Source organism: Rhyacophila brunnea, unplaced genomic scaffold (genome assembly GCF_057557595.1).
Source record: "Rhyacophila brunnea isolate RB1 unplaced genomic scaffold, BYU_Rbru_1.0 scaffold_19, whole genome shotgun sequence".
Taxonomy (NCBI): domain Eukaryota; kingdom Metazoa; phylum Arthropoda; class Insecta; order Trichoptera; family Rhyacophilidae; genus Rhyacophila; species Rhyacophila brunnea.
The window spans coordinates 3,229,732-3,253,504 of NW_028232848.1; the positions used below are offsets into that span (position 1 = coordinate 3,229,732).

The window sequence follows — 23,773 nt, forward strand, 5'->3', positions numbered from 1 at the left end:
ACCCACCGCTAGGCCTCCTTTCAATTCGTCAACATTCTCAAAGATAATCGCAATTCGCAGCTGTACTCTGTGTCGTTCATAATGGCAAGGTCCTCCAAAACATCACATTCATCGCAGAGCTGCGAATCGCTTCTTCCCATGAATCTTTTACCCATTGTGTGTCCTGTTCTTAACCGCAGTATTAGCTTAAGCTCATTCCTCTTCAAAGGAGACTCTACAAACCAGGGCACCAGGGTGGGGATGGCAGAATGGAATTACTCCATTTCCTCTTTTAATATCAGAATTACTTGCAATTTGCAATAGATCTTATCCTATGCCAGTCGTATCAAATATCAAAACCTAGGATATTGAGCCACGTACGGAGGTGACGTAGCCAAGATAATTTTCTTTTACATACGCCTCAGGTGCTCTCTACTGTTCTCTGCATATATTATATTTGTCGCCATCTTTCGATGCTGTTTGTCCACGGTCCGTTCCGAGATCGGATAACGGCCATTTTAATTTTAATGGCGGAAGCGCATTTCCACTATTGTCTGACAACAACAAATTAGCGATAACAGGAAGTCGTTGTAATCGCATATATACGACTTCTAGTGACGTATCTGTCATGGCGGATACGTGTGCTAGAGGCGTATTTAAATAATGTTTCAGGCTCTCCTTTTCGATGCTACTACCTACTTTTCTTCTTTGCAACAAGCCAAAAGTTTACTAATAATAATTCTAATATCACTCCTGATCGTTTAAATATATTTTTTATTATAAAAAGTTTCAAATTATGTACATTGACAAATACACCACGGAAGCGTAACTTGAAATGATAAATTTGGGGGCGTTCCTCTTTGAAAGCGGAAATGTGATTAGTTGCACTGGAGGGGATTGTAGACGAACCATAGACAAATCATTGTTATCATCTTTTATGTGCTGGTTATAGTATGCAGGTCTGAAAATTATGTCATTTACTATTTTACATTCTACTAATTTGTTTTTTTGTCTTACAATTGCTTGATCCGGCTTGATTTCTACATGTTATATGAATGTAAATATAACGCAATCAAATACGTCATTGACACATTTTATGTATTCGATCCTGGCCGAGAAATATGTGAACCGATCAATCGTTGATCCGATAAAGCAAAATTATCGAACGTCATAATAATGGATCTCGAATGACTGACGTTTGTGGAAAAGTGGAAATATAAATATAAAGGGAACTTGGATGTCGGATTTGAAAAACTGTTTGAAAATGGCACTAAAACATATTTTTTCAGTGATACCAATACAACCAAACGAAAAGCATAAGGGAATCAAAATGTTTAACATGGTCATGAGGGTAACCGGACAAAACAGAACGTGACTAAACAAAACATGACAAAATATAACAGTGACAAAAGAGAATAACCAGGGGAAAAATAAAACATTCATTTTTGTGGAATATATTTATTAATTAAATGCTTATAAAACTAAAGTTTATAAACGAAATATATATAAATATTTTAAATTTTTAAGTGAAACCATCAACTGTTTGTTAGGTAAGTATACCTATATACATTTTTTACAAAACCGTTATTTTGATAATAATGCATTTTTTTAAATAGCTTGCCAGCAATTTATTATAAGCCAATGCTCATACAGGTCACCTTGAAGTCATAAATAAAAAGTATGAGACTCTTAGTAATCGAGTGGCAATAGTTGTGCATGATTATCAAAAACAAATAGATAAATTGAGGTTTTTACGCCGTATGGCCAACATGTAGCGATTGATTACATAATACAATTTTACATAAATACCTACTCTATATATAACAAAATGCATTATTTTCATAATAACAGTTTTGTAAAAAAAAAAATATAATAAACAGTTGATTATGTTTTATTATTCCCCTGACTGTCTGTTTTGTCACTGTTCTGTTTTATCATGTTCTATTTTGTCGTCGTTCTGTTTTGTCAGGTTCTATTTTATCATGGAATCGGTCATGAGATTCCCTCTGGTAATATTTAAAAATCTTTGTAAGTTATATCTTCATTATTTTGAATACCATTTCTTCCACTTTTTTGATATACCTAGGTATTACGTAATGGTTAATAAATACACTATTAAAATGGGATTAGAAACTTTTAATACGAAATGGAATACAAAAGCGCGTAAAAACTTACCCAAATAATCTATTATTTTGATCGCCAAGGTATATAGCATAGCCATTATCGACATGTATAAAAATAATTACGAAGTAGACTCCATTTCACAAAGCGATTCTGTTTCCTTTCGAAATGTATTTATATATAAATATGGTATGTTTAAGTTTTGTCGAAAAACATCTTCTTTATGCCTCGTAACTAGGGATTCCAATCCAAGGATCCCGAATCCCGGGATCTCGGGATCCCGAGCTATTTTCGATACCTATGAATCCCGGGATTGATAAATATAATCCCGGGATTTCGGGATTGATTTTTTTATCAATTTTTATGAAACATAAAATAAAAGCGAAAATATAACAGAAAAAATAATTATAATAAAAAATAACTACATTAGAAATAAACTGAGTTTGAATGAAGTTTCATTTATACCCATGTGTAACTTGCCGATTTATTTTATTTTGTTCACATAAATTATTGAAAATGAGAAAGATTGAAAAAAAGAATGCTTCGCACTTTTAACAAAGTAATTCCACCATGATCTCATACGTTTTACGGCAGTTTCATATTTCGCTGACTAATTAGATTTATGAAGCGGAAAGGCCATAAGTACGCCATGATTATTTATTTTACTATTTTAAATCTCGCTAATCCATGCATTAAGTCTTCACTATCAGAAACAGCAATCTCGTATTAAATTCACATTATTATTTATATTACAATATTTATTTACTCCATTACACTTATGTATTTCCAAGATTGAACGTAGATATACAATATTAACAATAAATGTCTTAAATAGTGTAAATTATACTAGATTTATTTTTGACCGATTTTATCAATGTTATTTGTGAATATAAAATTTTTATATTAACAATGGAAAAAAATGCCAATCCCGGGACCAGTCCCGGGATCCCGGGATTGTCAAATTGTAATCCCGAAATCCCGGGATCAGAATTTTGGCTCGGGATTGGATTCCCTACTCGTAACTGTTACCGGACGTCGGCAATAGTTTCGGCTATTTTTTCAGGTTACATGTAAATTGTTCGTAATATATTTCACCGTGGCACAGTTTGCCGTGAGCTTTCTATCGGTAAGAGATGATCATATTGTACTATACGGTCTCCAATTTTATTAGATTTAATATGATCATTAATTCAATTTTCATTGCTGAATTTGGCAAAATTCATGAATTCAAGAATGGAAACCTAACCTAACCTAACAAATAACCCAGTATATCGGCTATTTTCAAAATTTGTTTGCCGCTGGCTTCCTACAAACCGACAAGAACCGTGTTTTATTTTGACATGAATTTTATCATTGTACGACCCAAAGAGGTTGGATGGTCTTTAATATACGACCATATATTTCCGATACAATATTTCACCGTAAAGTGTGATACGGCGAACTGGATACGTACAAATTTCCGGACACGATTTTTCCCTATCTGTCTTTACACGCATTTACAAAAATTGACCAATTTACTTTACAAATAAGTGCTGTTTAAAATATCGAGAAACGTAGCCTGTGACGCTATTGTACAATTTACATTAGGGGGGGGGGGGGGGCAAACTTTTTGGATGGAGGGCCAAATTCAAGAATTCAAAATGAGCGGCGGGCCGCAAGTAAAATACCATTTTTAGATATACACTATTTATTATCACGAAAAATAAACATTACAAAAAAAATTATAAGAATGAAACTATTGTACATTTTTTTTTTAATTCAGGTGTTAATTTTGTAGTTGATATTCTCAAAACTGCTTGTAAATAGGCATCGGAGATATTTGATCGCAAAGAATTTTTATTGAGGTTCATGATCGAAAATGTTTGTTCACAGTATCTATAGGTTGATCCAAAAATAACGAACATTTTTCTTGCATAATCTTTAAGTTGGTCGAATTTGTCTGTAAAATTTGGAGATTTCTTCACGACGATGTGATTCTCTTAAATCAGTGTCACACTGCAGATCAATAATCTCAAGTTGTATCTCTGTCGGTACACTATCAATATCTATTGAAAATGGATCGCGATCGAAAATTAAAAACAAATTTTAATCTATTGCCAATATTTAAAAAAAAAATATATAAAAAAGTTATTCGTAATTAGAAGTACAATTAATGATGGCGGACCGCATTTTGCCCCCCCCCCCCTGATTTACATAATATCAGTTAATCACTTTGTCTCGAGACGATATTGTATAATGCTGTATATAACATGGGTGACTGGAATCCTTAAGTGAATCGTAACGGTTTCCCTACAAGGCTAACTACTCCGTAGCTATTATTATTAACAATAAATTTCCACACTCGTCCATTTTGTGTGGAAAGCTTTAAAGAAAAATCGCCGGTGTTGCCATGTGAGAAACTTGTTTTATTTCACGAATATTTCAATGCTAAAGTAAATACATGTCATTATCAATACGTATTTGATCGCATAAAACATTAATTCATTCACAAAATAATCTTCATTTCACCGGTATTATGATAATATGTCCTATCTGACATTTCTGCCAATCGATGTCGTAAGTGTTTTGATCAGCGCTCGAAATGGAAAAGTTTACGAACCGGAGCGCTCGACAATTTTCTGAAGATATTACATAGTTATCAAATTTTATGTGTAATTCATAAAAATAAATGTGTTACATTTTCTATTACATGGCCTATCTAGCTCAGACGGTCAAAATATTTTTTCCACGAGACGGAGCGATAATTTTATCGATGTCACGAACCGGAACGGCGCTCCGGTGCGTTCCGGTCCATTTCGAGCCCTGGTTTTGATGCCATGTCTTATTATGGAAAACAGATTCTTAAAAAATCATTCGAGGTTATGTATCGGAATTTTAAATGAGTAGGTATGTAGCTAAGAGGCATTTATTTATTAAATCTATAATAATTACATAAGCAGTGCAAATGATAAAAACAACCTTTTAGTTTCAGTTTCAGTTTTTTTGCTCTCTTGTAAATCTTGTGTTCGAAATCATGTAATGGAGTAATTCCAATTTGAATGTTTGACTTGCTCTATAAGACATGTATAATGCTAATTTCTTTGTGGTTTATGTACATGTTATATCGGATGGCCTTGAATTTTTTTTCTAGCATACATATTTATATATAGACTCATAATCCGTCGTTCACTCTAAATACCCAAGTTATCGACTAACCAACTTTTATTATGTGCAATCAAATCGGTTCGTAGGTATATTGATATATTCCACTTATGTGAGAATGAGTTTAGGTGGATATTGCTATATATATATATATATATATATATATATATATATATATATATATATATAAATCGGTGGCGAAGGGTTGTGGTAGGCTGTTAAGATCCGACATAAAAAGGCACACTAAACTTTCTCAAATTGTACTTATTTGTTTTCGCAATTTGCATATTCCCGTAGTGCGAAGCTATAAGAAGGTATATTTATCGAGTGTGGAGAAATATGGAATAAATTTAAAGACGTTATTTTCAATAGTTACGTCTGTATCATAATACCTACGCATTAAAGTTTGTCACTTAAACGAAACGCGCGTTCAATATTGGTAATACCTGAAGACATTCCGGAGGATTTGTATTGCTTGCGCTTAATGACTTGATTGTCATTATATTGTATATCAAAACTACATTCAAAGTCTTGGTTTATAGCGACTGGCTTTCGTAATTCTATCTTATTAATCTGTTCTGTGTAGCTGTAATTATAAAATATTTATTTCTGTCTAAGTGTGTATTGTTATAATCGTTTTCCTCCATCCAACGAGCAGTCTAAGCTATTGGTGCTGAGCAGCTTATCCCACATAACATTATGAGCATTACAATAATAATACTATATAAATAAAAAATATTTCTAAATTATAATTTTGCTATTTCTCTTGTTGTTTTCAGAGAGGGGTTATATTTGAGGTCACAGTGGCGCCCCCTTGGCTCTCCCCCCGCGCCGCCCCGCTGCCCGGAGATGCCGACCCGCGACCCCAGCGGACGCCACTGATCTCACATCTCAACACAATACTGACTTCATGCATTTCAAGTGAGTTTTTCAATTTTTTTTATAATTCACAACATAATGTTCGATCCCAGGCGCAGATTATGAATATACCACCAGTAGCAAGTGTTGATAACTCCCGTCGATAAAAATATGCCAGCCGGAATAATAAAAAAACGATTTCAGCAGGAAAAACAATAGATTTTCTGAAAACAATAATATTCGTCGATGAAAAAAAATCATCTCAGGAAAATATACCTACACACCTTTTAGGGTTACCAGAAGGATACTGATGAGGGAAATGTAAAACTTTCTTCTCAACATAAAGTGTGAAATTAGTGAAAAATCAACGTTGAAATTGGTATGTCTTGCTTAACGTTTTCGACACTTTGAAGCTAGTCGCGATTTTGGAATGAAAAAAAACGCTAGATTTAACACCACATGCCATGGCGTTATGCGAAATTATCCTAATAAAAATAATAACTTACATATTAGTAGAATATGAGATAAATACTCGTAGCTTTAAGATTTTATAGATAAAACTCTTTACATTTCTATAAACCCATTAACAAGGTAATGCAATTAGATATATTAATAAACTTTAGTGTAAGCGTTAATCTGAAGTGTTATGATTTTAAACAAAAAAGTAGCAACTGACTCCGTTGTTTAATTTAATAAAATGAAAGATGTATGCTAGAGTATAACGTTTTGAATTTTATTATATGATTTTTTATAATAATTTTGTTTCTGAGGTTTAATTTAGCAATAAAAATAATGTTATATTTTTAATAGTCTTTGAAAAAAACTATACCTGCTTAATTTTTATAATTTAATATTCATTCATAGACCGGGGCCTGTTTTCTCAGCTTAGAAAAACATTTCCAAGAGTTATAGTGAAATTGTGGCTAATATTAATATTATAGACGTCTTTCATAAACAGTATGTATTTTAAAAACTAAACAGAATACACAACTTCAAAAGCTTAACTCTATTTTGACACAAATGCTAATTATGGCTTTATTTTGTAGTGAAAAATGTTATAATATATCTGACAAGGAAAGCGCAAAGTTAGAATGCTGCCCGCATAATTATTTTTCATTATTGGTTAGCAAAAAAAAAAATCCATCGCTTTTCTATAGGCTATCGATCGCTAAATACAAAATAGTCCAATCTTTTAAAACACATGCATCTATAGTACTATAGTGTACAATTCAAGTACAGGCATTTTTACTTCATATTACACATTTTGAGCAAAAGTAAACTTATATAGTTTTCTACGATAATATCAATTAAGGCGTTATGACATGCTATTTAATAATAGCACAAACAATATTTTCAATTAAAATTAGGCACACTTTGATTCTGACAACTATAAAATAGGACTTTTTTACCCCATTTCCACCCTCCTTGTATATCGTCACCTCAATACTGCAACTAGCTGATAACTAATTGATGATCACTGTTTTTTTGAGATATAGCCATTGGATATGATTCTATATTTCTTTCTCTACAAAATGATAAAACTAGGTTAGTCAGAAGTTAATGATACCTGTATTAATTTTATGTTTGAAAATATTAGATAACTTTAAAACCATAGATGCCTTAAGGGGGGACATGCTCGTCGTAGGTCAAAATTGAGTTTTTATTGTATTTTCAAACCATGATCCTGGACATTCCTTAATCGTTGTAGATAATCTATTTATAAAATTTTGAAGCCTTATTATTTTTTATATTTATTTTAAACATTTGATGACTGCATAAAGTATTTTTGTTACATAAAATAGTTTTCTTTTAAACCTCTCGCTCTAATGTTTTAGAATATAGTCATATTTCGGTACATGAATGTGCAGTGGTGTTAAGATTTTTTACATTTATTAATTTTTAATCACATTTATAAAACCATTAGTATAATTTATGACAAGATAATTTTAATAAAATATTTACGATAAAAATTATATTGATAATCTCTGTGATCCCAAATTTGACAAGAATTATGCATTTTATTATTCAAAAAATCGGCAAGATTAACACATTTCAAGATGATTTTAAAGATACTTATTATAAGCTATGTTTTTGACCATTCAAGTGTGATAAACATTTTATGAATAATGATTGCTTTATAATAATTATTGACCTAAGAATAAGGTAGTGTTTTTTTTTGAAATACGCGATTTCTTTTGTCATTCCCCAGTGGTTAAGCTACAACATACGGCCATAGCCATAAATTGACAAACTTTAATTAAAGTAGGGAGTAAAATGATATTGAACATGTACCGTTTAAAAAAAATTAAAAAAATTTCCGTTAGGTACATGTTCAAACACGCGCGTTAACATAATTTTACTCCTACTAAAATTATGTAAATATATTATCTACAACGTTTAAGGAGTGTCCAGGATCATGGTTTGAAAATACAATAAAAACTCAATTTTGACCTACGACGAGCATGTGGGGCGTTAAATAAATAAAATAATATATCTACAATATTTTCCAATACAATTGAACATTATTTAATTGTTTCCTATTTGACAAGTACAATTTTCCATTTTTATTTTAAATCAGTGCTCGAAATGGAAAAATTTACGAACCGGAGCGCTCGACAGTTTTCTGAAGATTTTTACATAGTAAAGTTATCAAAGTGTTTTTTTTTCATAAAAATAAGGGCGTTAGATTTTCTATTATATGGCCTATCCAGCTCAGACGGTCAAATTATTTATTCTACGAGACGGAGCTATAATTTTACCGATTTCACGAACAGGAACGGCGCTCCGGTGCGTTTCGGTCCATTTCGAGCACTGTTTTAAATAATAATTATAGCCTAGATTTATGACCAATGAGTGCTTAAAGAAAGAGTTTAGGTACAATACGAAAAATAATCTTAACTTGCTCTGCCGTCATTTATCTTTAGTAACATGAAGTGTCCTCTGTACCCGTATATTGAAACTCTGCTGAAACAGAGGAGTCAGGAGATGAAAGGGATGAATCCAAATAAGGATCTGAACTATACCGTCCTCCATATGACGCAGCAAACTTTTCAAATGCCTAAAAGTTGGCATTGGTTGATATCAAGGGCCCCATGTGTGGTCGGAACCTGGCAAACTGCTCCGCTTGGTTGGATCCCAAAAGCGGGCAGTCTCAGAGGACGAGTTCACCGTCATGGTGATTGTGGCCACATGTGCATTCCGGCCCATGTTCTATCAGACTACAACCCTGTAGCTTGGCTGCGAAGTCACCATGGCAGGTCAGAAACTGGCTCACACAGTACCTATGTAAGTTTTAATTGTTTCAATATAAAATATGACTACCCAGTTTTTTTGCGGAAAGTTTGCCTCGTGTCCGGAAACTTGTACGAATGCAATTCGCCGTATCATACTTCACCGTGAAATATTGTATCAGAAATATATATGGCCGTATATTAAAAACCGCCCAACCTCTTTGGGTTCTGGGTTGTATAGTACTGACATAAAATTCATGTCTAAATAAAACACGGTTCTTGTCGGTTTACACTTTACAGGAAGCCGGTAGCAAACTAATTTTGAAAATAGCCGATATACTGGATTATTTGTTAGGTTAGGTTAGGTTTGGTTAGGGTTTCGTTCTTGAATTCATGAATTTTGCTAAAATCAGCTATGAAAATTGAATTAATGTTCACATTATATAATATAATCTAATAAAATTGGAGACCGTATATTATACTTACGGTCATCTCTTTTCGATAAGAAAGCTCATGGTGAACTGTGCCACGGTGAAATGTTTTACGTACAATTTACATGTAACCAGTTTGCCCGGCCTCTTAAAATGGCCGCCCTGACGGAATGCACATTTCGCACATGCGGAAGGAGCAGACATAGTTGTACATATTATATTATACCTATGTACCTACTGCTTCGATAACGACATCTGTTTTATATCTTACGTACTAAGTATACAGGTATGTAAATACTAATTAATTATTGCTTTACACCTGATAATAAAACTATATAAGTGAGTACCTACTTGGCATTCTGATTAGGATTACAAATAATTACACTAAAAGCTTAAATTCGTTTCAGTGACTATCAACCAACGAGAATTCTTTTTTTTACCATGTCCGATCCTAATAGAATCATAATAAAAGCCTTCACACAGTGGAGGTTTATATTAACAGATTTTTGTTTTTACGAGAAGTGGACATTAGCCACTTTCTCAACCTATTAGGTTCATACTCTGACTCCAAACACAAATTAAAAAAAATATGTAGGTATATTTGTGGGACCCAGGATTCAAACCTCGGACTCACGATATTATAAGCCGACGGGCAAGCCGTTCGGCCATCGTGGGGCCGTTTTATAATTACGTTGATAAAAATAAAGTAGAAATCGGGAAAAGGTTCATAAATGGATTTTAAAATATACTATTTTTAAAGCGTAAGGCCCACTATAGTCAGACCGTGACAGGAAACAGTAAACTTCAATAACAGTGCTAGTTATTGCTTATACTTCGAATGCAATATTGTAACCTGTTTAAATAAAATGATGGTTGTTGCGTTTTGAACAAATGGTAATAATTTTAACAAAATATGCAATCAAATTCTTCGTTTTTTTAAGTACATTTGAAGATAATCGTAATTTTTAATTCAGTGCCACGCCCTGAATATAATCGGCCTTATTTAACGTCATATACATACATACGTACATTGCTCGACGAAAGGACGGCCGCTGGACAAATGCCGTCATCCAATGGTACCCAAGGGGCACGAAACGGCCACAGGGTCACCCTAAAAGCCGCTGGATTGACGAATTGATAAAGTTCGGCGGAAATACGTGGCAGCGAACGACACAGGACCGAGAGAGTTGGAACAAGCCCCGGCTGATGATGATGATGACATACGTGAATGTTAACATATAAGCAGAATATTAAAATTATGTTAGTAGGTATAAGGAATAATTATTTAAAATGCGATGTATGTCTACATACAAAAGAAGAAAGATTTAGTAAAGTGAAATATTAACGTAACATACTCGTGATAAGCCATTGAAATCCGATATATTTTGTTCAAGTACATTACCATCACCACTTTGAAACACATAAAATGACTCAAACTGCACAATGACCACGAATAAGGAAATCCATTTAAATGTGATATCGTGTGTTCAAAAATGGTTGGAATTGGTTTGTAAATACAATATAACTATATTATGTATACAGGATTTTTCAAAAAGAGACGCGATCTTCCCACTATTACTCAGAAAAATGCATTAATAATTAGAGAATGGGACAACTAGACGCCAGGACAATTGGACGCCGCACTGTTGTAGACACGTAAACAGAACGTAGACGAGGAATCAGTTTCTATCTACTACTTAGTGGTTTTAATTAATTTTACTCTTAAAATAATGTTTTTTATTGCGGATTGAGAATTACCATGTCTAATGCTTTCAATAAAAATGAAAACTCTTTTTTCGTTAGAACTTAAAAATATGCACGATTAAATCATTATTTACGTGTGCATATTTAAATTCTCACCAACTATTAAATCATAATATAATAATATTAAATATATTTTTTTAAAAGTACCTATAAGTACCTAAAGTATATTTATTTTCAAATTGCGTGACGTCCAGTTGTCTGGCGCCAAATCGTCCTAGACCCAATAATTATTAGTATTTTGGAAACCGTATTAATATCATTAAATATACTTAAAAACCGGTTTATTTAATATTATATGATTTCTCGGAAAAGTAGAATTTAATGTTATAATAACACAATTAATAAAATATATCTACATCACTTGGAAACTTAGAACAGTCTAAGAAATATACCTTTTAGAAAAATCCTTCAGGGACTCGAGGTGATTTTAATCTAATTTATTATAAAATGAAGATTCTTTTAAATACATTCAGCCTTGAATATATTTTTTTTTATTTAAAACAAAAGTTTGAAAGGATATGTATTGAATTACCCGATAATGCCAATGTTGGTGACAACTGTCTTTATGTAATTAATTAAAAATACAATGATACAGATCGCACTTACCTGAGTATCAACTTCTACTATGATATTTGTACAGACTGACCTAAATATGAAACAAAGTTATTTACAATTACAAATTAGATATATAATATAGTTATAGGTATTGAACATTTATTTTTATGGGACATTGTACTTCTTGTATTTCTTGATTTTGTTGATCATTTTTTTTAAGAATTTGGTTCTAATTGATTTTTTACAACCTTTTTATTAGCTCGTATTCTTATTTGTCCGGTGGTTGTTTATCCAGTAGAAATCTTGCAATCGATTTTTAACTAACTTCCCGACTAGCTAGACATTTGAAACTTTTAGAATATATCAGAACACGATGCCAATGCATTCTTTTAATACTTTTAGCCATCTTTAAGTAGAATTGAATTCATTTTCAGTTAATTCTGTTTTGTATGAAAAGTTATTTCGGAAGAAATCCGTAATCCAATCCACTATTATTGGTTGCTAAGTGGGTGGTCCTAGCAACTAAATTATTAATATATACGTGCGTTACCATGGAAATCAAAATGACATTTCAGTATTCAGTATTTCCATATTTGTTTGTTCGTTTGTTTTTTATTTAAGTACTTCATTTCAAGTACAAGTTTGAGCATATTGAGCACAATAATTCAACAGAAAATTTAAAAACATTGTATATAAAAAGTTCTTTTTATCTTGTAATTATTTAAAATAATATCATATAGGTACTTAACTTAATTATTTGTTGGTATTTTCAAAGTTTATATTATTTTAATCACTGCAATTCCTAGAATTTATTCGATAATAAGATAACTAATATAAAATTATAAACAATAACAAAGTCAACTTGACCGAGAAAACGCGCAAACAATATAGGGCTGTAATAACAGAAAACTGTATCTACAAAATAGTTATTTATATTATGTACTGTCACAGTACTGTACTGTCACTTTAGATTAATATAGCCTGAGCATAACTTTTTGCACAAGCAACGAGTGGTCCACTGCCATACTATTTATTGATAACGTACTTGCAAGAAGAGTATGGTATTCTATAATGACTGAAGAGTATACATAAGTTATTAATTATTGACGTTTAGAATCGACTGTCACATTGACAAACGTCGTAGTGTATTATGATATTATTATACACAGAAGAAGTTTACTTACTTTGATCGTCACTTCCAATTATTATTAATAACACATAAACACTAAATCAGATGAACTCCAAGGTCTCCAAGATACGTTAAAATAATCTGAAAGAAATCTGAAGCTAAGAATACTCCGACAAGTGAACATGACAGACGCGTCAGTATGAGCACTCTATAGAACAATGACAGGTCATCCATAGACAACGGGAGGGGCGAAAAGTAGGACCAGTCCTGTAATGTATCGGCTTCCTTCTTCAGTGGGCAATGACTGTCACCATCGTGATAATGCATTGGTTAGACTTAAAAAAATATGCGTTATTTGATTAAGGCCATACCTCAGTTGAGACACGGTCTAAAAAGATCGTCGCTAGGCGATGCGCGGATTGCGGGTCGCGGGTGCAAATGAGGCATGTCAAACCAAATATAATTTGTCTTATAAATCCAACATGTGTCCATTTAATGTTCTGTTTATTGTTTTATCAGTAACAATAGTAATATATTCATTGATATGTTTTCTTTTTAAAGTAAATAGGTAACGTTTTAAGTCATCTTCACGCGATTTAAGAATTATTACGGCCGTCGCCATCACGAAGCAAAATGACGTGTTTCCAGCTCTACATTCTCTCTCCGAACGGGAGCGAGTGCAAAATTTCGTCGCGCCTATGGTTGAAAATTATTTGCCGTTTCACTGATGAATCACCTTAAGCGATACGTCCGCTCTTGGTCTCTCGTTGTGCAGTGCGTAAGACGCTGGCCTTTCATCCGGGAGCTCCGGGTTCGGCCTTGTCCACATGGCGCGTTTTGACTCGCGCGCATTTCAGGTACATGTGAACTCATTGAACCGTCCACATACACTCGCACCGTGACGACTGTCGCGCGGGGTCGAGGTACAGGTGACCTCTTGCAATCGCGGTGAGACACGCGCTATGTGGACATGTCCTTCGATGCCGGCGAGGACACAATATATTTTTGGGGATGAAGACGTCTGAAGAGAGAAGGTCGCAGTTGTTTGGAAAACGGGGTCACCACTTTGGAGATGATGAGGTGTGGGAAGATAAAAGTCGTAGTTACTTGGATGTTTCGATGTGAGTGTTTATTTATCTTAAAAGAATAAATAAATACAATGATAAAGATGACAAAGTGATGTTATAATTGCGGGTATTGATGTAGGTACTGATTAGATTGACTATATTATTGAACTGACTGGCGATGCATCGATATATTAATATAACCGAGAGACTGGACTCGAGATGGGTAGTGCGCCGAGTGACAGACTCGATGTGAGTAGTGCGCCGTGTGATAGACTCGAGTGGAGTGACGATTTATGGATTGTCCTTGCTGTTTATACATATGCACTTTACACATACTATTGTCGCAATTATGCATAATAGAACCTACTGATCTAGTTATGGTTGAGGAAATGCTGATAATCGCTTCCGTCACTTTGTTTTTGTTTTGACAACAAAGCATACATATTAAAGTGAGTTACCCTTGTAATGCTAAGTGGTATGATTGCTACAACGGGAATAATGAACTGCAATCTTGCTGACAGAATTCGTGTTTTTCAATCCGGAAGCTATTATTAAGGCTATACTTCAGTTGAGGCACGGTCTAAAAAGATCGTGACTAGGCGATGCGCGGATTGTGCAAATGACGCGTGCCGAACGAAATATAATTTGTCATAAAAATCCAACATGCGTCCATTTAATGTTATGTTTATTGTTATATTACTAATAATAATAGTATATTCATTGACTTGTTTTATTTTTAAGTACATACATAAAGTTTTTTAGTCATCTTTACACAATTTAAGAATATTTTCTTCCGACGCCATGACAAAACAAATCGACGTGCGCACACTTCAACTGTCGGTCTCCGATTGGCGAGTCCAGGCGACGAGTGAGAAATTTCGTCGCACCCACTGTTGAAAATTATTTGCCGTTAATGTGCTCTTAATAAATGCTCTGTCGTTATAATACTCTTAATAAAAATACGATTTTCTCAAGGGTGTTTGTGATCATTTTGCTTATATAATGCAATGCGTAGGTACAATTTACATGTAGGTAACCCTAACATAAGGCATAATGTCAATTTCTTTGAGCTTTATGTGCATTTTCTATAATATATCGGATGACCTATATAATCCGTTGTTATATCTAAATTATCGACTTACCAACTTTTGGCAGCAACTCCACGATATTACGCTGTCTACACAGAAAATATATTATCATTCAACTACAGCTTAATATAACCTTTGCCAATTACGTAAATAATGATTATAAAGAAATGTACAGTCACCTCGAATAATTATTATTTATTTCTGGAAACGTTTAGTTGTAATTCTTTTTGGAATCTAATACATAAAATAATTGTCCATAATTATTATTACATTAAAAGAGTGGTGTATTTTTTAGAATTTAATTTTTTATTTACTTAAGTAGTTTCCTACTAATTTAATACTTTTAGCTATAGCCATATTAAATGGGCGCAGTGTGAGATAAATAAACGAACCATTAGTGTATTCGAGGCCTTAAAGTTATTCGATGAATAATAATTTATTCGCAATGTTTGAATAAATGTAACATTTTTATTGAATATGAATAATTTTGAAAACAGTACGACAAATACCTACGACCTAGGACATGACCCGAATTTGTAACCATCGGATTTTGGCCACTGTGATTTACCAATTGAGCAGCTTGCGCACTACCTAATTACGGCGATATTAACTAGCAATCGTGCAACTAAAGAGCTTTACAAATTACCTACGCATTGGCGACTAACGTACCTATGTGGTTTGAATCAAGGTTTTTTTGCCGGCAGGTTCGCCACTGTCGTTCTATTGCGCAGGCGCTGATCGAAAGAATCCCTACTGTCGCATCAAAATTCAGAAGCTTAGATTTTTTTGATTCATGCATGCAAGCTTGCAACTGCAGGATAATTAATACATGTTTACCCATACATTTTCTTGTTATGGCCGCGATAATACTTAGGCCCTCCTCCCACGGCGCAACTTATGTCCGTCGGAACTGAAACTAAAATTCCAGCCAGTATCTAGCTAATGTATTTCAATGGCAGCTCGCTGACGGCGAGACTGGAATCTCTCAGCTTCAAAACGGTCGCGAAGAGATGCGACATGCTAGTCGCGCGGTCTCTGAAGTTTCCAGTCACCGTAAAACAGTGGTACCAACATCATTAGATTTCGGTGAAAAATCATATTTTCTTACCAAAATTGGTTAAATATTAATTGGAAAATCAAAATAACCTAATGTAAACGCTGCAGCGCCCGTGTTGTCAGTTTTTGTACAACACGGTTGATAGTTGAGTTTGACAGTTTGAGGTTATGTGATTATTATTTCAACTGGGTTTCAGTAGCGCCGTGTGCGAAGCATCACATTGGTCAGTTTATGAGTTCTTTCACAAACCAGTTCCATCAGATTTCAGTTGCGCCGTGGGAGGATGGCCTTACTGTCAACAGTAAATCCATGCACATGTAAACGGGGTATTACTTCAGTGATTTTCAACAAGTCTCAAAATATTACTATACAGTCAAATTCGGTTATTACGATCTCGGACATAGCGAGATTTCGGATGTAATGAAGAAACATTCGTTGCCATTTGGTTTATAATTTTCTTCATACATTTATTTACTGTTATTACGAGCAACTTATTGGATATACCGAGCTAAAATACTGTTAATTTATGTCGATCGTTTAAAAACATTTCGACCCTAAACAATAAAATCTGATCGGGCAGGATGCCGCCGGGGACGGATTACGTTTATGACACTAGTTAAGTGTCTAATTTTTGTTTTCGCCGACAATAATGAAAAAGCATCCACGCGCATGATTGAAAAATCCAAGGTTTGTAAACTCCGTAGGTACCTACCAGCGATCATTACAATAAACAACTTCTTTTGTATTTTATGAAGGCCATGCTTGTTTCGGGGATTTTTACGATGGTTTTCAGATTTTTTATTTTCGACTTTTATTGTTATGTAACCGCTCATTTAAAAATACACATTTTCTGATATAACGAGTATCGCTTATAACAAGCAAATTCAGTCGGGCCATAGCCGACTCAAGTAGAAAACCGATACATTCACAACGACTGGTCCTACTTTTTTCGCCCCTCCCGTTGTTGTCGATGGATGACCTGTCATTGCCTGTCATTATTCTATAGAGTGCTCATACTGACGCGTCTGTCGTGTTTACACAGGGAATGGTTTGATTTGGATAGATGAGTTACATGATAAATTTAATAATACACTAGCATTAACACACATTCTACAATGTAATGCATAGATCAATGCTACATATTCTTTGGAAATCGATATTACCACCGGTTTTTGTGTGAAGGACTAGTCTGACTTTGACAGCTGATGAATAACAGGAATGTATATTATTTATAAATAACACTGATAGTTCATATATTTGATTTGAGATTTTATAATTCAATTTGAAACGAGAAAGGGCGAATCAATATGTCAAGCAATCTGTGATTTGATTTTGACAGCTGAAAAGTGGACCACTCGTTACTTGTGCAAAAAGTTATGTTCAGGCTTTATTAATCTAAAGATGGCGGTGGTCGGTCCCATCTTCCTCTTAATAACCAAGTTCGACTATTACAATAATAATTATTGTACGTTAATTATATTTTAACCTCTGACTGTGCGAACTGAGATAACACGAACTGCTATCGGTGCACTACCAAAGTATGTTTACTTTTATTAATAATATTATAATAATAATATTTTCTTCAAACTTTAAAAAATTTTTAAATAAAATAAATAGGGTAAGGTTGCTATGATTGGACCACTTAACTTTGTGATGGTGTAACTCATCAAATATTATTGATAAAATAAAACAAATTGTTGATTTCAATGTATTATTTACTTTATTATGTATACACTTAGCATCAGTCCAATAAAATTAACCATTTTCGAGATTTAAAAAGAAAACCAAATTTTTTTTGTTGCCGTCTTTGGACCTCATGCTCCTTGATTGGACCACTAGGTTTCCATCATTGGACTTTGAAAAAATAATAATAATTTACACACGTGGTCCAATCAAGGTGATTTATAATAATATTTTATAACAATGAAACAAAAGTACATTTTAATAATAGTAGGTATCGTATATTATAATAGTAATAATAATACATGTAGATAATTATTATTTATGTTTTGCATATAGGACAAATATATTTTGTACGCCTTTACTAACGCAAGCGCAGACTTCGTGGATCCAGGCTTGACACATTAGGCATTGTATCATATCCTCTACGGAACACTGGAGGCTGATTTTGCAAAACCATTTCTCAATATCTTTATTGCATTTTTGATTTGAAGTTTTTTTTGACTTTTTCTCCTTTTGTTTCGGCGTATTGACACTTGTCAATTCGATGTCAATTCCGTCTGGGTTGAAAGTAAATATTGAACCAGGTGGTGCTCCATCTTTCAATTCATCCTTTGCTCTCTTCCGTTTAAATATGATAAGCGGAGGAACGAATAAGCCAGCAGCATTGGCACAGCATACAGCTGTGGTCGTTGCCACGTTCTCCACTAGTGATTGCTCCAACTTGGTGCTTACCCTTCAATGCCAAAAATTTTCTAGGTTTTCTCTGCACGTTGGAGAGACCCGTTTCATCAATGTTGAATACACGCCGACCATCGTTAATGTCATGCATATCCATAGATGTCTGAAGTTTATCAAAAAAATCTTTAACTGTAGCTTGATTAAATCCGGTAGCTCTGTTGAATGAAGTAGCTCTCGGTTGTCGTAGGCTCAAGTTCGGACACCGGTTCATAAACCCGTAATGCCATTTCTTTCCCGCAATTCGCTTTTCTTTATTAAATCTATTCTTTATATTATTTTGCTCAGCTAATTGAAATGCAAATCGCCTGACATCTACTGGAGTGATACCATACAAACAACTTTCAAGCTCGAAAATGTGTTCGCAAAGCTCTGTCTCTAATTCTAATGGTAGATCACCTTCGGAACCAACTATCTGAATTTCTTCTTTGGCTTTTTAATTGCTTCTATCTAGTCTTCGTTTCAGTGTCGCTTTAGGAACTCCAAGAATTCGACTTGCCTCGTTCAAACCTACTCCTTTTTTCCTTAATGCCTGTAATGCCAATTACATGCTGGGCTCATTCCAGGTATAGTTATTCCCTCTCTTCGCCATTCAGGAATGCAAAAAGAATATAATGTGAAAAATGTTATAAAATCGTTCCTATGATTGGACCGGTCCAATGGTAGATGTTACCCATGGTCCAATGATAGCAACTACGGGTGCTGTCACAAAAACAAGTTTCACAAAAAAACCAAAGTATTAACGTAACAACTATTATCATAGTTGCAAATAGTAATAAATTACCTTATATAATTGATGTAAGTTCAACTAAATATAGTTAATGGAATCATACTTACATTCGTTTTAGTTTTACATGATTGTTATATTTTAAGCACGATGAACACACCAACGAATGTGACTCATTTACCACGTCCAAGATGAGACTGAAAAAAAAGAGGCGCGAAAGAGGCATGGAAAGCTTGCTTTGTGAGGTCACTGATGGTTTCTAACGTCTTTTATTTCTGATATACCTACGTGGTCCAATGAAAGCACTGGTCCAATGATCGCAACCTTCCCCTAAATAATTATAAACAACGGGTAGATCAAAATGAACGTAGGTAGGCAATATTTACCCATTTTGTTATTTCTCACTCACTGTTTTCATTTTATACCTGTACTTAGGTATAACACTGTATGTAGGTATTAGATAGGTACTTACCTAATTATTTTACAACGCCTTATAGCGCCTGTACACGTGCATGGATGTATTGGCATCATGGCCCCCACATCTTGAAACGGGTCCCCAGGCTAGAATCTTCGGCGGGGCCCCCTACCTATCGCTAAGGTTAAAGTCACTGTGACAATCTACAGTTGTGTAATACAATTAGTGTTCAAGGTAAAATTTACTACTATTTACTACGACATATTTTACTATTATTGCAATTTTATGATGTGTGTTTATCTCACTTGGCTGGTCGATCCACCACGCCGGGCCTCCAGGCTAGAGCCCTGTCAGCCCTCTTTTGGGGGCCATGATTGGCATAAATATTGTGTATTTTAATCTATTGATATTTTCAGAAAATCAACAAGCGCTCCGGTTCGTAAAATTTTCTATTTCGAGTGCTGGGACACTCACACATTCAAACCCCTGCTTAAATATGTAGTGTATTGGTGTATAGCCTCACTGAATCCTATTTATTAATCTGTGCTGTGGTCAAATAGCACCATACACTGACAATATCTCGATTCGCTACTCTTGAAGAATGGGATAGACGAGAATATAGTCAGCACTTTTACGTGTAAACAGTTATTATCGCAATAGTTTAAAATCACACTATTGGTGCCAGTAAATCCATGCACGTGTAGAGGCGCTGATATAATATAATATTTAAAATCTTTTGATTGTCAATAGGTATAACTTGAACGTTGTCGAATCATTATATTATTATTATAATATCATTATTTTAATGCACATTGCTTTATAATACAAGACAGTTAAGTTGTGTGAATAAAGTGACACATTAATAAAATTATACGTTGATAAAAAAATACATACCTACCTACATAAAAATCATATATTATAATATGTACCTACACTACCTACCTATCTTATTATAATAGGAATAGGTACTTAACTATTACCTACTTAAAAGCGACAGGTATATATACCATGCGATACAGTAAGTGTTTATTAATTATTTTCTATGTATCGACGGTATAAACTTTTCTTTGTCTTTACCTACTTAAGATAATAATATTATAAGTAAGTACCTACCAGGGCTCGAAATGGAGCGGAACGCACCGGAGCGCCGTTCCGGTTCATACAATCCCCAAAATTATCGCTCCGTCTCGTGTAAATATTAATTTTACTGTCTGAGCGAGATATGTCATATTATAAAAAAAATCTAACACAATCGTTTTTTTAAATACATATAATATGTATATAATTAGATAAGTAAGTGTTAATATTTTCGTAAAATTATCAAGCGCTCCGGTTCGTAAAAATTTCCATTTTGAGCGCTGGTACCTACCTATTATAGTTTTTTTCTTAATATTCGTCAGTACAACAGAACAGATTAATATACCTACCTAATATGAATGTGAAAGCAGTCGCCATGGAAGCCGGACTTGGTTTATTGTTATTTTATGACGCCCATGCCATATAACGCAAAAAACTCAATGCGCACTGTGTCCTCAAATGTTACCAATATTGAATGCGTGCTTCATTTACGCGGCATATTTTAATGAATATTATGACACATACATACATGTTATTTTAAGTTTTTCTAGAGTATACGTTTTATAACTTTGCATTTTTTTGCACTCCTATACTAATACGCCTCTTTGACTACTTCGCATACAATATTATTTACTAATACTAAATAATAATAATAATAATACTAATAATAATACAACGTTATTTACTTGTATTAATATAATAATATGTACCCAGTATATATGCCATTTTCACCCTAGAGCCGGAGTGCAAAGTTATAAAGCATATTATATAAGTACTCTACCTTTAGCCAATATTGATAGCAATACCTACTAACTGAAGAGAGACTGTAACTTTACTATACTGTGATACCCAACTGATGGAATTTAAAAGAAATTCCCCTTCCAACAAAATAAAAACGGAGTTGCATTATGTAATGGTGCTATTGCCTTGTATTTTTACGTTCACGTATTGTGTAGGTACGAATGGTCCCAATATTCGGCCTAGTAGGCAGCGCTCGAAATGGAACATTTTACGAACCGGAGCGCTCAATAATTATACGAAAATATTAGCATAGTTATCTAATTTTATGTGTAATTTTTTATGTGTATTTTCCAAAAAAGATGTGTTTGATTGATTGTTATAATATGGCACATTTAGCTCAAACTTTACTACTTTACGAACCGGAACGGCGCTCCGGTCCACTTCGAGCCTTGGTAGTAGGTATCTAATTAGATTGGACGCACATTGATCGATTAGTAAAGCACAGTGGCGTGAATTCAGGGGATATTTCTTCGTACCTATGCCACTTGCCGTTGTATTTTTTCAAAGATATTTTCTAGTATGTAGCTATTACTATATTGTATTCTGAAGTATTTTCAAACCTACCGACATATATTATTATAAATTCTTATTGTATTAGACGACTGTTCGCTTAAAATACCTTAATATATTGTTCCAATTATTATCTCCTACATATTGCATAAAATAAGAAATGAATAAGATTTTTTATAAATTTTGAGGAATATTCTTTTTTTCTTTTGGCATCATTATAATATTTGTGAGGGAAGATTGTCCATACACAAATTTATTTTGCGTTGTCGAAACCATATTTTTGATAATTTTATTATTCCACGGTATTTCTGATTAGTTATTAGGTTATTTTTATGAGTTGCAGTTACGAAATTTGTTATTTTAATTGCCATTACCATTCCCATGACTGTACAAATAATGTTTACATACTATTGAAACAATAAACAAAAAATTAAATATTATAACTGTCAGATTTGACTTTACGTAATATATTGTCTATGGATTTGACATTGATGTAAACAAACAAATCATTCTCATTCAACGAAATCTCAAATCTGACAAAAACATCATGTTATTAACGGAATCACCGTGTATGTCAATCACAAATAATTATGTGAGTACTTATTTAGATTAATAGTATTAATGATAAATTAAATAGTGTGGGTACATAATAATATTATATTGTATTATATTTGATAGGTATAATTAGTTGCCCAAAACTTTAACTCATAATAATTACAAGATAAAAAGAACTTTTTATACACAACGTTTTTCAATTTTCTGTTGAATTATTATGCTCAATATGCTCAAACTTGTACTTGTAATGAAGTAAATAAAAAACAAACAAACAAATAAATATAGAATACTGAAATGTCATTTTGACATTTCATTTTGATTTCCATAGTAACGCACGTATATATTAATAATTTTGTTGCTAGGACCACCCCCTTAGTAACCAATAATAGTCTTACTTTTTTGGATTTTTCTGAAATAACTTCGGGAAATAAGGACCCCCTTAGCAACCAACAATAACTTTCCATACAAAACAGAATTAACTGAAAATGAATTCAATTCTGCTTAAAGATGGCTAAAAGTATTAAAAGAATGCATTGGCTTCGTGTTCTGATATATTCTAAAAGTTTCAAATGTCTAGCTAGTCGGGAAGTTAGTTAAAAATCGATTGCAAGATTTGTACTGGACAAATAAGAATACGAGCTAATAAAAACGTTGTAATAAAAAAGATCGAATCACAAAAAATCTAATGTTAGAATTATTGATAATAAAATAGTAATTCACAGGTCAAATTATTAACCAGATCAGCGCAAGATGGTAGGAGGTTGTTGATAAATTCCTTAATTTCAGTGATGAGACAAAGCATTTAAAAAAAATGGGTTTTGTTCAATTCAATTCAAGTTCCATAAACTTG

The 23,773-nt window shown here is 33.4% G+C and overlaps 1 protein-coding gene across 38 annotated transcripts in view; it reads left to right on the plus strand.

The window, feature by feature from the left end:
• The window catches only part of para (sodium voltage-gated channel paralytic), a 278,569-nt gene that overhangs the window by 134,883 nt on the left and 119,913 nt on the right, over nt 1-23,773 (plus strand). For 24 of the 38 annotated variants that reach the window (XM_085946086.1, XM_085946084.1, XM_085946083.1 and 21 more), the window contains exon 2: nt 6,021-6,162. The gene's annotated coding sequence lies outside the window, so the exon portion shown is untranslated. Of the gene's footprint in view, nt 1-6,020; nt 6,163-20,784; nt 20,999-23,773 lie in introns of those variants that run through there. The other 14 variants (XM_085946089.1, XM_085946101.1, XM_085946119.1 and 11 more) reach the window with 1 other exon arrangement.